Here is a 15,553-nt window from a genome sequence, read left to right on the forward strand (position 1 = left end):
GGGTCATAGGGTAGTTCAATTTTTAACTTTTTAAGGGACCTCCACACTGTTTTCCAGAGTGGCTGTACCAACTTGCATTCCCACCAACAATGTAGGAGGGATCCCCTTTCTCCACATCCTCTCCAACAATTGTTGTTTCTTGCCTTGTCTATCTTTGCCATTCTAACTGGCGTAAGGTGGTATCTCAGTGTGGTTTTGATTTGAATTTCCCTGATGGCTAATGATTTTGAACATTTTTTCATGTGTCTGTTAGCCATTTGTATGTCTTCATTGGAAAAGTGTCTGTTCATATCTTCTGCCCATTTTATGATTTGTTTATTTGTTTCTCGTGTATTGAGTGAGAAGTTCTTTGTAGATCTTGGATACCAGTCCTTTATCTGTGGTGTCCTTTGCAAATATATTCTCCCATTCTGTCTCTGATTTTTTTTCTCATTGAGCTCTTGTTCTATCATCTGATGACTCTTTTATTTTCCTTTTAAATAGCTGTGACAGGGCACCAGGAAAGTGAAGGGCTGAAAGAATGGCTAAGAGAAGGGCATCATCTAATAATTTCCCAAGGGTGCAGGGCCAGGCCATCCTTCTCCCCCTGTCTCATCCCATTGATCGGAAATGGCCATTCCAGACTTGTCCTACTCCCGTCTCCCTCTGGGCTCTCCTTGGTTGCCCTTCGTATCTCCCAGTTACCACCAACAGGGGAGCTAACCCTTCCAGGCACGACCTGGCCTTCTGTCTTCTGCTACACCACCTTGAGGAGGCAGGCCCACGCCTTATTTCTGCACAGTATGAAGACCCATTTTCCACAAAAGCCAAGAGGCTCCCTGTTTTCTTTTCCAGTCTGCTTCCCCAGAAGCTGACATCTGAGAACTTCACATGCCCACATCTAGGCTGAGTTTAGAAGTTTCTAGGCAGCTTTGTCAGACATGCCCAGAGGTATACCTCTCATGAAGGGGTGACTCCGAATTCCAGCTTCCAAGTCCAGCTTTGCCCTGAGATAGCAACACCTGACTGAAGAACCTGACAGAGTAGCGGCTATGTCTTGTTCATCTTTGAATCCCGGCCTCACTGGGGAGTACCTTGCCATACTAAGTTCTCTCTGAAGAATCATCTAATTTCCCTAAAGGCATTAACACTTAAATTTCATTTTCTAAAGCATTATAACACAGAATGAAATGGGGGAAGGCAGAGACTGTGGCTACTAGTCCCCGATGGAGGTGAAGGCATGGCTTTATCTGGAGGCTCCAATAGTTGGTTTTCAGATGCAAACAGTGACCACTGGTGACACCTATGCATCTGGGTTCCAACGACATGGAGGAAGGTGCACAAAAGGGTCTTCCCCTTTCAGAACTCTGGATCTGTAGCTGGAAAGAGGATCTTAGCAGATATGAAAAATGCCACTGAAAGTCACCACCTGTCTGATATTATTACGCTTAGCCAATGACAAGGCACTGCTCAGACACCAAGCCCTTGAAAGGAGTTAATAGTCTAACATTCTCCCAGATCTTAAGAAGACACCTGAGTAGCTTTGTTTCCAGAATTTCTTGAAATGCTGTTCGTGGGTTTCATCCTTGCACTGTGGTTTAGACTGTCACACACACATTGGTTCTACTGATTGGCAGGGGTGACCCGCAGCACCTTGTAGACCCAGGGAGGAACGGCATAATCATTTCACCAGTCTCCACTCCCAGACCCCTGTGACTCAGCTCTTGGCATTTGTTATTGAAACCTCAGTGGCCTCTGCATTTCCATCCTCCACATATTTGCTTCTGTTCTGAAAAGACTCCAACAGTCTTCAGTCATTTTGCTCTTTGGCCCTGAACCCCAAACATGGGGAGACGCTGGGGCTAGCCACATGGGGTTGTTTTCTAATCAGTAAGTAGTAGCTCCTTTCAAGGTGGCTGAGTCTGAAATGCTTCCTGACCTTTCCTTAGATCCTTCAGGGTCTGTTCAGGTTGGGCACTGGATAGGGTGGGAATGCACTTTGATGGCCAGCTCTTAGAAGAACCAACAAAATTTCCCTCCTTCCCCCAAATAAGGGTCCCAAATGCAATGGCCTGTGACTAACTGAAATGTCGTCATTACCTAATTTTCCAAGATGAAGCTATTGCCCTTTAGATCAAAGTGAATGAAAGGACAAGAAAGGCCGCTAAGAGCTGGCTTGCTTGCGGGTTAAAAGGGAAAGAAAGGAGTGAAGAACAGTAGGAACACAGAGGAGGAGTGCCCAGGGGGCGAGAGCATAGATGACACTCTGTGGCCCTTGCCCCTGCTCCAGTCCCCTGTGAAAGCTGTCAGAATGAAGGCAGAGGCTGGCTCCCGGGAATAGCCCTGTGAGGACGGAGGGCCTAGTCAGCTACTTCTGGACTTATTCCAGTCCCTCTATCTTTATTTCCTTCATACCTCACACCTGATCTGTCTCTCGGGCAATCTATTCTGGTGTAATTCCTTTCCTTGCTCACTCAGACATGTCTCTTCACTGCTGACACTCCCTCCCTTGTCGGTTTCCCTCACTCACCCTCAGTCTGTCTCAGACTCTCTCTTGGGCCATGACCCATGCCTGTAACAACAAAGGACAACAAGAGGAAGGAACTAATTTCTAATTTATGAGCTGCCCCTTGGAGCCAGATTGATTCTGTATTTCTGGTTCCATCCTCATTTCCTTTGGGCTTACACCAAGTTGATTTATGTCCCTTCCAAATTCCATCATCATGGGAGCTCCACTATCTTCAGAAACCATGATCTTATTCTCTGTCCTTCAAAGAAGAATGTTCAATTCTGTTCTAGGAAGTACCACAAGATCTGGCTATTTAAAAGGCTGGTTTCCTCACACGTACCTTTCTCCTTTCTCTAAGATTGGTGTCATCTCTCCCAGTTCTTGCCCAGCCCCAAATCCCAGTTCAGCAGACTGGCCTCTCTGTTGATTCTCACACCCGGCCCCACAGCAAAAAGATTACATGGTATGAAATATTTCAAGGACCAATCTGAAGCCACATCAGATGTTAGCCCTAAAAATAGATGATCTTCAGAGTTTTATGTTGTTCCCATATCCCAAATCCCTTAACCTATTAGAGAGTAAAATTATTAGCTGCTCCACGAGACAAGGAATTCTTTGAGGCCAAAAACCATTGTTTCATCCCTCATGCCTTCCAATGACCCCAGTAAAATGTCTGTAATGGATTGAAATGATTTCTCCAAATGCATAAGAAAAAAAAATCAAAGTTCGTTCTCTACAGTGTTTTAGACAGGTTTGGTAAGAAATAAGAGGGAAAGCCTGTGCTATTGCTACATGATCCAAAGCGTAGAATGAGTGACATTTGGTTAGCGATAGCAGAGAAGGGAAATGCGGGAACCCCACACAGAAGATACTCATGGTTGCAGCAGAATGTGAGTGGAGCACAGATGTTCACTTTTGATGACCTCAACTGCATCTGGGAATAAAGAAATTTGTGACAAAAACAAGCAGTAGGGGCACCCAGGTGGCTCAGTCGTTAAGTGTCTGCCTTCGGCTCAGGGCGTGATCCCAGAGTCCTGGGATGGAGCCCTACATCAGGCTCCTCCGCTGGGAGCCTGCCTCTTCCTCTCCCACTCCCCCTGCTTATGTTCTGTCTCTAGCTGGCTGTCTCTCTCTGTGTCAAATAAATAAATAAAATCTTAAAAAGAAAAACAACAAACAAGCAGTAGGTTTTCCCCCAGTTACTCTCTTACATTCCAGAGAGCCACTTGTTAGGGGAGAAAATGAACTCAATAAGGATTTACACAAATCATCTGCCCTTCCTGTGGCCTATATTCAGCATCTATTAAATTCTACTCTACTTTTTTTCCTGTAATAAAGTTTTGAGTTTGGAGGTTAAGTTTGAGGCCACCACACGCTGACTCTGCTAATAGACTTCACAGACTTGAGCAGCTTACACCCTCTCTCACCCCAAGGCCAGAATCTCCTGCAGACCACATCTTACACAGCAAAGTGTAGGTCCAGCTACAGTTCAAGGTTTCAGCTACCAAGGTTTTCGGTTTCCAACTTGATATTTTCTAGGGGATCCCCTTTACAGTAAGGAGCACTTAAAAAGTCAATCATCTTTACCATCCCCTTTGAACCAAGAGTAATTAAAGTAACAGATACACTTCTAGAGGCCACCATTCCTTAAGGTCTGACAAGGACAGAGTCCAGAGCTTCCATTATCTCTTGACAGATTTCCTAGCAAGGGCCATCAAATATCCTAGTGGTATTGTCAAGTTTCCCGCTAGGGTCTCAGGGTTTCTTGACTGGAGTTCTGGGCGTGGTGGCTCATTCAGCAAGGACAGGCCCAGCCCCTCTAACAGTTTACTCTGTCATTCATAAAACTTGTTGTGTATGGGAACACCTACAACACGCCTCTCCCTGAGCTTGCAGTGGGCATACAAGAGGAAAAAATGAAGGAGCTAATGGTTGCCACTAGCAACAGCACCCAGGGCTTTCTCCTGCCTGAGGTGGTTTCCAGAAACTCTTCCTTCTTCAGTTCACAATGTCTATGGTGTTTCTTGCCTCTTTGAACAACCCCAGATCCTATCTTGCCTAACTTCTTCCTGCCCTGTGTTCCTAGATCCTTTTTTTTTAAATTAGGGTAAAATACACATAGTATAAAAACTACCGTCAGTGACATATAGCACATTCCCAGTGGTGTGCAATCATCACTACCATTTAGTTCCAGACCATTTTCACCACCCCAAAAGGAACCTCTATACTCATTAATAAACAGTCACTCCCTGTCCTCCCCTGTTTCTCCCTCCCCCCTTTTGTCTCCCTTCCCTTCCTCCTCCCTCCTCCCCTCCCCACTCCCCAGCAACCACTAATCTGATTTCTGTCTCTTTGAATTTGCTTGTTCTAGATATTTCTTAAAAATTGAATCATGCAATATGACCTTTGGAGTCTGGCTTCCTTCACTTAGCATAATGTTTTCAAGGTTCATCCATGTTATAGCATTTGTCACCATTCCCTTCCTTTTCAAGATGGGTAGTATTCTAGTGTATGGATATACCATATTTTGTTTATCCATTCATCAACTGATGGACCTTTTGGTTGTTTCTAACTTTTGACAATTACGAATAGTGCTACTATGAACATTGGCTTACAAGTTTTTGTTTGAACATCTGTTTTCATTTCTTCTAGGTAGAAGTCTAGGAATGGGATTGCTGAGTTATATGGTAATTCTCTTTAACTTATTTAGAGACTTCCAAACTTTTTTAAAGATTTATTTATTTAGGGGCGCCTGGGTGGCTCAGTCGTTAAGCGTCTGCCTTCTGCTCAGGGCATGATCCCAGAGTCCTGGGATCGAGCCCCACATTGGGCTCCTCCGCTGGGAGCCTGCTTCTTCCTCTCCCACTCCCCTGCCTGTGTTCCCTCTCTTGCTGGCTGTCTCTCTGTCAAATAAATTTTTAAAAAGATTTATTTATTTGTTTTGACGGAGAGAGAGAGAGAGCGATTGTGTGCATGCAAGCCAGTAGGGGGAGGGGCAGAGGGAAAGGGAGAGAGAATCTCAAGCAGACTCCCCGCTAAGTGTGAGCCCTGTGCAGGGCTCAATCTCAGGACCCTGAGATCATAAACTGATTAGAAACCAAGAGTCAGATGCTCAACCAATTGAGCCACCTAGGCATCCCCCAAACTGTTTTTCACACAGGCAATACTATTTTACAATCCAACCAGCAATATGTGAGGGCTCCAATTTCTCCACATTCTCACCAACACTTGTTATTGTCTGTTTTAGAATTATAGCCATCTTAAAGGGTGTGAAGTTGTTTGTACCCATTGTGGTTTTTACTTGCATTTCCCTAATGACTGATAATGTTGAGCATTGTTTCGTGTGCTTATGACCATTTGTATATATCCTTTGGAGAAATATATATCCTCCTCTGCTCTGGTTTTTGCCTCTTTAAAAGTTTTTTTTTTGGTCTTTTTGTTTTTGAGTTGTCAGAGTTTTTATATAGTTTGGATAATAGATTCTTATCAGGTATATAATTTTAAAACGTTTTCTCTTATTCTATAGGCTGTCTTTTCACTTTCTTGATAGTGTCCTTTGATGCACAAAAGTTTTAATTTTTTGATGAAATCCTATTTGTTTCTTTAATTGCTTGTGATTTTGGTGTCATATCTATGAAACCATTGCCAAATCTAGGATCATTGAGATTTACCCCTATGTTTTCCTGTAAGAGTTTTATGGCTTTAGCTCATATTTAGAGCATTGATCCATCTTGAGTTAATTTTTGTATATAGTGTGAGGTAAGGGTCCTACATCATTCTTTTGCCTGTGGTTATCCAGTGTCCCAGCACCATTTGTTGAAAGACTATTCTTTCACCATTGAATGGCCTTGGCATACTTGTCAAAATCAAGTGACCTTAGATTTATGGCTATATTTCTGGAACTTCAATTCTAGTTCATTGATAGATAGGTCAGTCTTATTCCAGTACTGCTTTTTTTTTTTTTTAAGTAGGCTCCATGCCCAGCATGGTGCCCAATGCAGGACTTGAACTCATGAGCCTGAGCTGAGATCAAGAGTTGGACACTTAATCAACTAAGCCACCCAGTGTCCCAGTACTGAATTGTTTTGAAGTAAGTTTTGTAGTAAGTTTTGAAATCAGGAAGTAAGCATTAGTCCTCCGAATTTGTTCTTCTAGTTCAAGATGTTTTGGCTATTTGGAGCCCCTTGCAATTCCATATGAATTTTAGAATGAATTTTTCCATTTTTGTAAAAAATATTCCTGGTTTTTTGGATAAAAATTATATTCAATCTGTGGACTGCTTTGGGTATGATTGCTCTCTTAACGGTGTTAAGTCTTCCAATCCATGCACATGGGACGTCTTTCCATCTATTCATGTCTTCTTTAATTTCTATTAGCAATGTTTTGTAGTTTTCTGGGTACAAGTCTGTACCACCTTTGTTAACTATTTCCCAGTATTTTATGTTTCTTGATACTATATAAATGAAATTGTGTTCCTAATTCCTGTTTGGATTGTTCATAGCTAGTGTATAGAAATACAACTGATTTTTGGTTTTGTATCCTGAAACTTTGTTGAATTTATGAGCTTCTCTAATCTTGAGGTTTCTGGGGTGGATTTTTTTTTCTAAATTCTTTAGGATTTTCTGCATATAGGATCATGTAACCCGTGAATAGAGAGTTTTTGTTCCTCTATCAATTTGGATACATTTTTTTTTTCTCAAATAAGTGCTCTGGCTAGAACTTCCAGTACAATGTTGGCTAGCAATTGTAAAAGTGAACATCCTTGTTTTATTCCTGATCTTTATGGAAAAGATTTCAGTCTTTTACCATTGGATATGATGTTAGCTGTGAGTTTTTCCATAAATGTCTTTTATTATGTTGAGGAAATTTCCTTCTATTTTTTCCAGTTTTCTGATTTTCTTTTTATCACTAAGGGTGTTAGATTTTGTCAAATGTTTTTGCTGAATCAATTGCAGTGATTATGTGTTTTCCCCCTTTATTCTAGTAATGTATATTAGATTGAGTTTTGTGTGTTGACAAATGTTTACATTACTGAGATAAGTCTCTATATACTTTCATTTTTTTAAAGAATTTATTTATTTATTTGACAGAGAGAGACACAGCCAGTGAGGGGGGGAATACAAGCAGGGGGGAGAGCAAGAAGGTCAGGTGTACATGAGAAGAGGTTCTAGGAAAAGGGAGGAGAGTGCACAAAAGAGTAGGCTGGGAAATCTGTAAACATACTTCCCCATTGTACAAATGGGCCCAGGGTGAATTCTGAGAAAAGGATCCAAAAGACAGAAGTTACCTTCCATAATCAGAATGTGAGTTCCCATTAAAGAAGGTAAATGCCCAGATTTGTCTAGGACGAGTCATGAGACGCAGGTTTCAGAATGGACACAGGAAAAAATCTCTCTTCCGAATGAGTCACAATTTAGTTTCCAGGTTCCAGCTAAGTTACACTGTTAAAGCTTTTTCAGTTTCTATTCACAAGGGAAGTAGTTTAAAGTGTTTTCAAAAGTCTAAATTCTCATCTATCACAGTGCTACCAGCTCTCAGCCTTTCAATATAAACCCATCATGGAGTCCATTTCTGCCTCCCATCTTAGGTCCTACTATACACCCCCACAGATTTTACTACTATGGGAAATTCCTATCCCATATTTTTTTCCCCCTAAAACCTGATCTTGGTTCTCATCAAAAACTTTCACATTCTTATAAAATTGTCGTGTATGGAGAAATACTATCCCCTAAACCAAATATATCAGCTGTAAAAAATATCAGAAAGATCACATTTCAGTCGGGTTTTCCTACTTGAAATTGCCTTTAGCATCTAATTTGCAGATATTTCCTGATTTTAAGTTATTGAGCTATTTTTCTGCTGACAATTGGATCTGGTCCCAAGGGTGACTTCAGTGATAAATGTCATGATGTCTCCATCTTTGTCAAGCCCCTGTCTTCAACCAAGGGAATGAACATTTATCCCCACAGGGAGAGATGGAGAAACCAAAATGATCCCATGTGCACGTGTGATCTTCAGGTAGGAAACTGGAATGGCTGAATCTCTGTGTTTTGAAGGCAAGCCACCTCCAGAGCTCATTATTTGGGAATCCCTCTCTAAAGTAGCTTATGTATGAATTTAATTCTGTGTTTAAAAAAATACCTTGTTCGCATACCCTTCATGATTGTCTACCTCAGTGTGATTTTCGATCCCTTCAGATGATTGAGAATGGAGATCTAGAGGGAAGGGAGGGCCAAGGGTACCTAAGAAGTGGAAAGAGGATGCTGAAGGAATGAGCAGGAGGGCACTGACAGAGTAAGTCCCTCAGTTCTCCAACTCATCCGCTGATGACACCAAGAGGAGGCCTCTGGTCACGTGGAGCACGTAACACTAGCAACCAGAGGAAGCCTTCCCGGAGGCAACCCAGACCAAGGCCTATTTCAAGCCCATGATGCAGGTAGGGAAGGGGGTCAGGATTCAGAAGTGACACCAGGACTTTTCTCCATTTTAAGCCTAATTGGGAACATTCTTGACAATCTCCAAGCCTCATTTTCTCCACAGGAGAGCCACTTAGCAGCACCTGCATTGTTTCAGGTCATTTAAATGGTGCCCAAAGTGAGGGCTAGATTTCAACTTTTTAGCTTGACTAGAGAAGAAGGCATGTGGGGAGCATGCCAGCTAGCACTCACCCAAAGCAACCTGCACAGAAAAGAGTTAACATAGTGGGCTTCAGACTGCTCTCTAGAAAGACCTGTGTGCAAGGTTGGTCCTTGGCAGGCATCTAGGAATGTGAGTTTTGGGAACTAGGATTTAGGGTTCCCACCACGCTAACTGATAAAAGAGTGGTCCACTATGCCTAAACTGTTAGCACAAACGATGCGATTTGTGCTGAACACCTGCTTCCCTTCTGTGAGTCTGAGATTTGGGTACACAGTCGGCAGAGGGTGTTTATACACCTAGGTCTCAATAAAAACCCTGGGCCCTGAGTCTCTAATGAGCTTCCCTGGAAGATAATATTTCACATGTGTTATCACAACTCATGGCTGGGGGAATTTAGCATGTCCTGTGTGATTCCACTGGGAGACAACTCCAGACTGTGTGCTCCATGCACATTCTCCTTTTGCTGATTTTGCTTTGTATCCTTTCGCTGTAATAAATCACAGCCCTGAATGCAGCTGCATGCTGAGACCTGGAAATCCTAGAGATTCATCAAACCTGAAGTTGGTCTTGCGGACCCTCAATACACCATCCAGTTCTTCTTTTCCTTTATTCTATTAGTTCTTATACCTAGAAACACTTTGGGCGGGGGAAGGAGAGGAGGGGGAAGAAATATTTCTATCCTTCAATCCCAATATATTCCCCCTTGTCCCTTTCCATTTCTGTTCATTCAGACATACCCTTTAAGCCATTTATCTTTTCTCACATCTTCTCTCAGAATTACAGAAAGAAATTCTTTTACAGCTTGCCGACCATGGCAGAGATGGCTGAGGTATTGTTCGTGTTGGGGACTGTCTTCCAGTTGATGGCATAGTTCCTGTACGTTGGTTTCTGATGCCATGAGCCTTGATTTCTCAGTATTCACTGCCTCCTTTTACTTTAATCTCCCTCTTTTAAATTTCTTTTTCCTCTGCTATAGTACCCATCTACGTTTTTGGTCTGTTTTGGAACTGTCCCTACATCCATCTTTATCTCTGACACGGTCTCAATGCTTGAATGTTGGTGTGTCTTCCTCTCACACAGCTAAATATATTTCAACGAATTTTTTCCAGGGAAGCCTACAGAAAGAAACCATCTGAGTTTCTGAGTACATGAGCACAACTACTTGAGTCATCTCTCTGTGAACAAAGAATAATATTTTTCTCTGCTGGGCCCCACTGGGTGAGAAGTATTTATGTAGATAGTATGTGCTCCTGTTCAAATGCCTTCTCTAACCTGGCTGCCTGCAAGCTCCCCCACTCTCAGCAACCAAATGAATATTTACAATGGGGATTTATATCTTGACCCAACACATGACTACACACAGGCCAAGATCTCCATCCTTCAACCCAAAACATCAGGAAGTGATTTCAAGTCCTACACCTGGCCAGTGACAAGGGCCAACCTTCCCAAAGTCCCACCATCTTGACCAAAGACTTGGAGACCCCACACCCTATCCTTTTTGGCTGGCCCCTCTGGGTCCAGGTGACTAAGACACAGCCACTGTTTTGTTTTAGAACAAAACAATAATAACTTTCCTTCCCATCCCCTACGCCAATAAGAATTATTGTTGCAAAGGCAGAGATAATACAATAACATTCATGCTGCTGTCTCAACACCAGAAGGCTGTCTGTTGCTCCTGGCAGTGTTACCCCAGCTTCCAGACAGGGCTCCAAGGCTTTCTGGCTGGGTTTCCAAAAATTTCATATGGGGGCTTCCAGACTTCCTTTGGAAGTTTTAAGATTTTATGTTAAGATTTCAGGGCATTCTTTGTAGGAACTATAAGACTTGTCAAAGTTTCCAAAGCTTGCGCACAGGGGTTACAGGGCTCCCTGGAGAAAGCCATAAACTTCTTCTCTGGGCTATTCAGAAGTTGCAGGCAGCAGCTCATAGCATCGTCTTCAAGTACTCAGGGAGTAGCTGATTATTTTTATAATCAAGGAGGCTTCTAGAGGGTGCTATCAGCCTATGCTTTCCTCAGCCATCTCCTTTCATTCATTCATTCAGCAAACATTTAGAGAGTGATCTACCATGTCCTAGGCACTGAGCTGGGTCAAGCTTATGACACACAGCATCAGTGTCAAGGAGCTCACAGACAGAGCTGCTCTGAAGGCTCTCCTGCTGGTGGGGGCTGCCACCACCTCACCTTGCCTTCAGCTCCTAGTCTTTACTGCTTTGTTTCCCTTCCAAGCTGAACAGCTCAAGGGTATTAGTGTCGCAGGTCCATGGTAGGGGAAGAGCTACACATGGCATCTCCAGCAGCAGTTTTGTTCCAAGCTCTTTCAAAAAGTTTCCTGAAACCTCCTATGGAGTGGTACAAGGAGAGCAAATCTAAATCAACCCACCAACTACAATTCTTGGGCCCTCCGGCACTTCTTGGCTGCACTCTGAGGCAGTGATAGGGCTCTTCAAAGAGCAAGAATTTAGGCCATTCAGGACCAGCCCTACCCAACCATACTTCATTGGCCTGGTAGCAACACTTTTCACCACATTTTCAAATTTATTCCTGGGAATATGTTCCACAAGCCACACCTAAAGAAGAACATGTTTTCTAAGGCAACACATGGGGAGTGAGGTTAAGCTCCCCCATCTTCAAAAGCTTTTCTCAGCCAGAACCTTCTTCCATACAGCTGAGATTACAGCCAGCTTCACGACTTTATTCAAGGGACTGACTCCTATTAAAATGAAAATCCCCAGAAGGTGCCCAGCTTTCATCAGACTATTTTATTTCACACTCCTACTGTGAGTGATCGGATCCCTTCAGAAAAGATAAGTGAGAGCAGGTTTTGCCATTTGAAAGGGGGAGGGGGAACAAGCTGCCCTGCGCACCTGAGAAGAAGAAAGAGGCGGTTTGAGGGCGTATGAGAAGACTCCAAATAGATTTCTCTATTAATAGCTGGCCATTGGATCTATCCCGAAAACAAGATCCAAGTGAGTGCTAGAAGTGATGTGTTGCCTACAAACAAGGGACGCCCTCTCTGAGAGAAGCAAAGCCAGGGCCCAGCCTGCATGGCAGCCTTCCAAATGGATAGTAGGTCGTCTGTCCCTTCCAAATACCCGGTACAAGGACCCCCTAAACCCATAGTGATACCCCTCTCTGCTCCTTGTGCATTTCCACATCTCTTCGATCCAATAGACAAGAAAAGCCCTGAGGGGGTCTTTGAAAGTGTAAGACAGCACACAGGACACTGGCCCTGTCACCGGGAGAGACTAGGTGGACTCCAGTAGAGGAAGAATAACAGCTAATCTCCACAGCAGTGTAGCACCGAACTTTACTCAGTATTCCACATACTGAACTCACTTTACCTACCCAGTACCCCTTGGAGGTAGGTACTATCTGGGATTTCATTTTCATTTTACTGTTGAGGAAACTGAGGAATAGATTTTAAGTAACTTCTTCAATGTCACACAGCTGTTATAAGAGCAAGACTCGATTGCTGGCGGTCCCCACCCCCTGCCTCAGCGCTAAAGCCTGCACCTCTCCATGGTGACTGGACATTTCTCTGACAACAAGACTTATTTCCCATGACTTTTTCTCCCTTTCAATTTTTTTCCCCGTTGTATGAGTTTAGCTGCTGAAGACCTCATCTTCCTGGGACAAAATTTTCTCTCACTTTTCCATCTCCGGCCCATTTCGCCAATCCCTTCTAACTTGACCTTCGCCCTGCTACCCCCCCTCCCAATCTTGAAGCCTTGCGGACCTCTCTCTCCCCTTCTTTGGAGCTGGGAACTGAGACGGAGTCTGCAGTGGCAAGAGAGCCAACCTACACGGTCAAGAGCAGGGTGTGAGTGTGCTCATGTCGCCAGCTTCTTTGGGGCTCTCTGCTGTCCCCTACCTCGCCTTTTACTCTTTTGTTCACGTTGCTGCTCCTGGCCTGTTGGTCCTCCCACCCCATCCACTGTCCTTTTCCACCTTTTTTGCTGCTGTATCCTTTTCTCAGCCTTGCTTTCCTTCTGCTACAGTTCAATCTCCGGAATATTTTTTCCCCTCAGTTCACTCGTTCTATAACTCGCTGAAGGTATATCTGTGTCTGTTTTTATTGCCCACTTTTTTTTCTCCCTCTGGCCAGCCACAAGAGGGAACAGGATTTCACTACTCCAGGATAAAACCTGTTCTCTTTTAAGGTTTCAGAGGCCTTTGCATTTGTCTCCAGCATCAACTCTGGCCATTTGTGCTCCACTTGGCTCCAACGTGGCGCTGTAGCCATAAGGAACTTCATTTTTTCTCTAAATATGCTCTGCCCTGCACAGTTGCCCTTCCTGCTGTTGGAGAGACTTTACCACCCCGAACGCAGTGCTTAGCTAACTTCCACTCCTTGTTAAGCCTCAGACACTGCTTCCTCCAGGAGGCATTCCTGGCTGAGGCGTCTGTCCTACGGGTGTTTCCACCCTGTGTTTCTACTGATAGGGCAATGATCACATGGACTGCCTGTTTGCTTATACCCTTCTCCCTTAGATCTCTGAAGGCAGATTGACTTCTAGACTTACTTCCTTTCCACACAGTACAGTAAAAATGGGGCTTCTGGTAGCCTTCCCTCCCGGCTACTCTCTCCCCACACCACCCTCCAAAACATTGGTTCATTTTTGCCAGATTTGGGAATTCTGCAAGCCCAAATACTATCTGCTTTTTCTACCAAGTCTCAGGAGACTTCTATCCCCTGGGGGTGTTTCTTCTGGGACTTCTCATGTCAACTTTTATTTTTATTAATCATGGAAGAAAGTGAGGTTAGGTAGAGATTTTGTGGACTCCTTCCAACAACTGTGTTGGTGGTTCCACTCAGAGGTAGGAAACCTGGAGGAAAGCGCTTGCATGTCAATCGCCGGACCCACTGTTCCTAACAACAGTGTGAGGTCCTCCAAGACAATTACCACACCGCATTCTTTTCCTCCCTTGCCCAGTGCCCTGAGAAACATTTGCTGAAATGCTTTATTCATATGTATACGTGTGTGTATGTACATGTGTGTATATATATATATATACACTATAAGTATGTATAGGGAGTTCTTTTACATGGACAGGTTTCATTCATACACACACACAGAGTTTAGGAGTATAGGATAGGGATGGGATATAGGTCCTAGATGACAGACAGCACTCCCTCCGGTTTTTCTGGATGCATCTGAGAAATTGTGTTTGGGCCAGGAGTTGGGTTCCAAGAGGACCCAATCAGTTTCAAACACCTTCAAATCTGAGCTGTGAAAGTTTGTATCGTCTCCTAAAGGAAAACAGCCTCCCTAGCAGCTGTTGCCAAAGAAAAAATACATCATTGCCTAGCCGAAGTGATACCCCAAGACTCCGCCTGCAGGCTCTGTTTATGAAATGAATATCTGAACATTGTCCAGTCAGTTCGCATCCTCTCATTTCTCTGCGTGCTCCCCAACCCTAGAGAGGGGATGTGAACCGTGGTAAGCTGAGGTCTCTACGGCTGGCTTCGGCGGCTGGGCGCGTTCTGCTCTGGCCTCCATTCTGGCAGAGGCAGAACCCTGCAGCTGACCCTATACCCCTCTCCAAGCCTTTAGTTCCAGTAGCTTTCTTGAGGAACTTAAGCCACATCTCATGAGGTAAATTCCTCAATCATCTTCCTTTACGTGACTTTTCTTAGCTATTTTAATTTACTTTGTTTTAATTTTTTTAAAAATATGGAACGCTTTGCAAACTTGCGTGTCATCCTCGCCCAAGGCCCATGCTCATCTTCTCGGTATGGTTCAGATTTTAGTATATGTGCTGCCAAAGCAGGCACTTCTCTTAGCTATTTTCAACATTCACTCTCCCACATGAATTCTAGAGTCATCACATCCAATTTTGGAACAACAAAAGGATTCCTAAGGAGGTATTTTTAAATGCCCAACCACAATTGCATTTTTGAAAATCAAAGTTCTGGGGCACCTGGGTGGCACAGCGGTTGAGCCTTCGGCTCAGGGCGTGATCCCGACGTTATGGGATCGAGCCCCACGTCAGGCTCCTCCACTATGAGCCTGCTTCTTCCTCTCCTACTCCCCCTGCTTGTGTTCCCTCTCTCGCTGGCTGTCTCTATCTCTGTCAAATAAATAAATAAAATCTTTAAAAAAAATAAAAAATAAATAAAAATCAAAGTTCTCCTTGCCTGTCGAATAGTTTTTGCTTGATATACTTTGCTGTTGTATTGCTAAGTGCATACAAATTCTTGACAATTGACTCAACCTAGCTCATAGTAATACTGCTATTTCTGCTCTCTTGTATACATATTTGCATTTGTCCATTTATTTTCAAGGTTTTCGAAGCATCTTGTTTCAAGTATATTTCTTGTTTAACAGCATGTAACAGGCTTATTTTTTAAAACCTAATAACATAGTCTGTTTTAATAAAAAAAATTCAGCCCATTAACATCACACAATAATTGTTATACTGTT

At 43.5% G+C, this 15,553-nt stretch overlaps 1 non-coding gene across 1 annotated transcript; it reads right to left on the reverse strand.

Annotated features, from left to right (window-relative positions):
* Positions 1 to 14,797: 14,797 nt before the first annotated feature.
* Positions 14,798 to 14,904, reverse strand: LOC117802478. The gene has a single exon (XR_004625860.1). It is a non-coding gene; the product is annotated as a U6 spliceosomal RNA (small nuclear RNA).
* Positions 14,905 to 15,553: the final 649 nt, after the last annotated feature.

The sequence above is a fragment of the Ailuropoda melanoleuca genome, chromosome 5 (assembly GCF_002007445.2).
Source record: "Ailuropoda melanoleuca isolate Jingjing chromosome 5, ASM200744v2, whole genome shotgun sequence".
Lineage (NCBI taxonomy): Eukaryota > Metazoa > Chordata > Mammalia > Carnivora > Ursidae > Ailuropoda > Ailuropoda melanoleuca.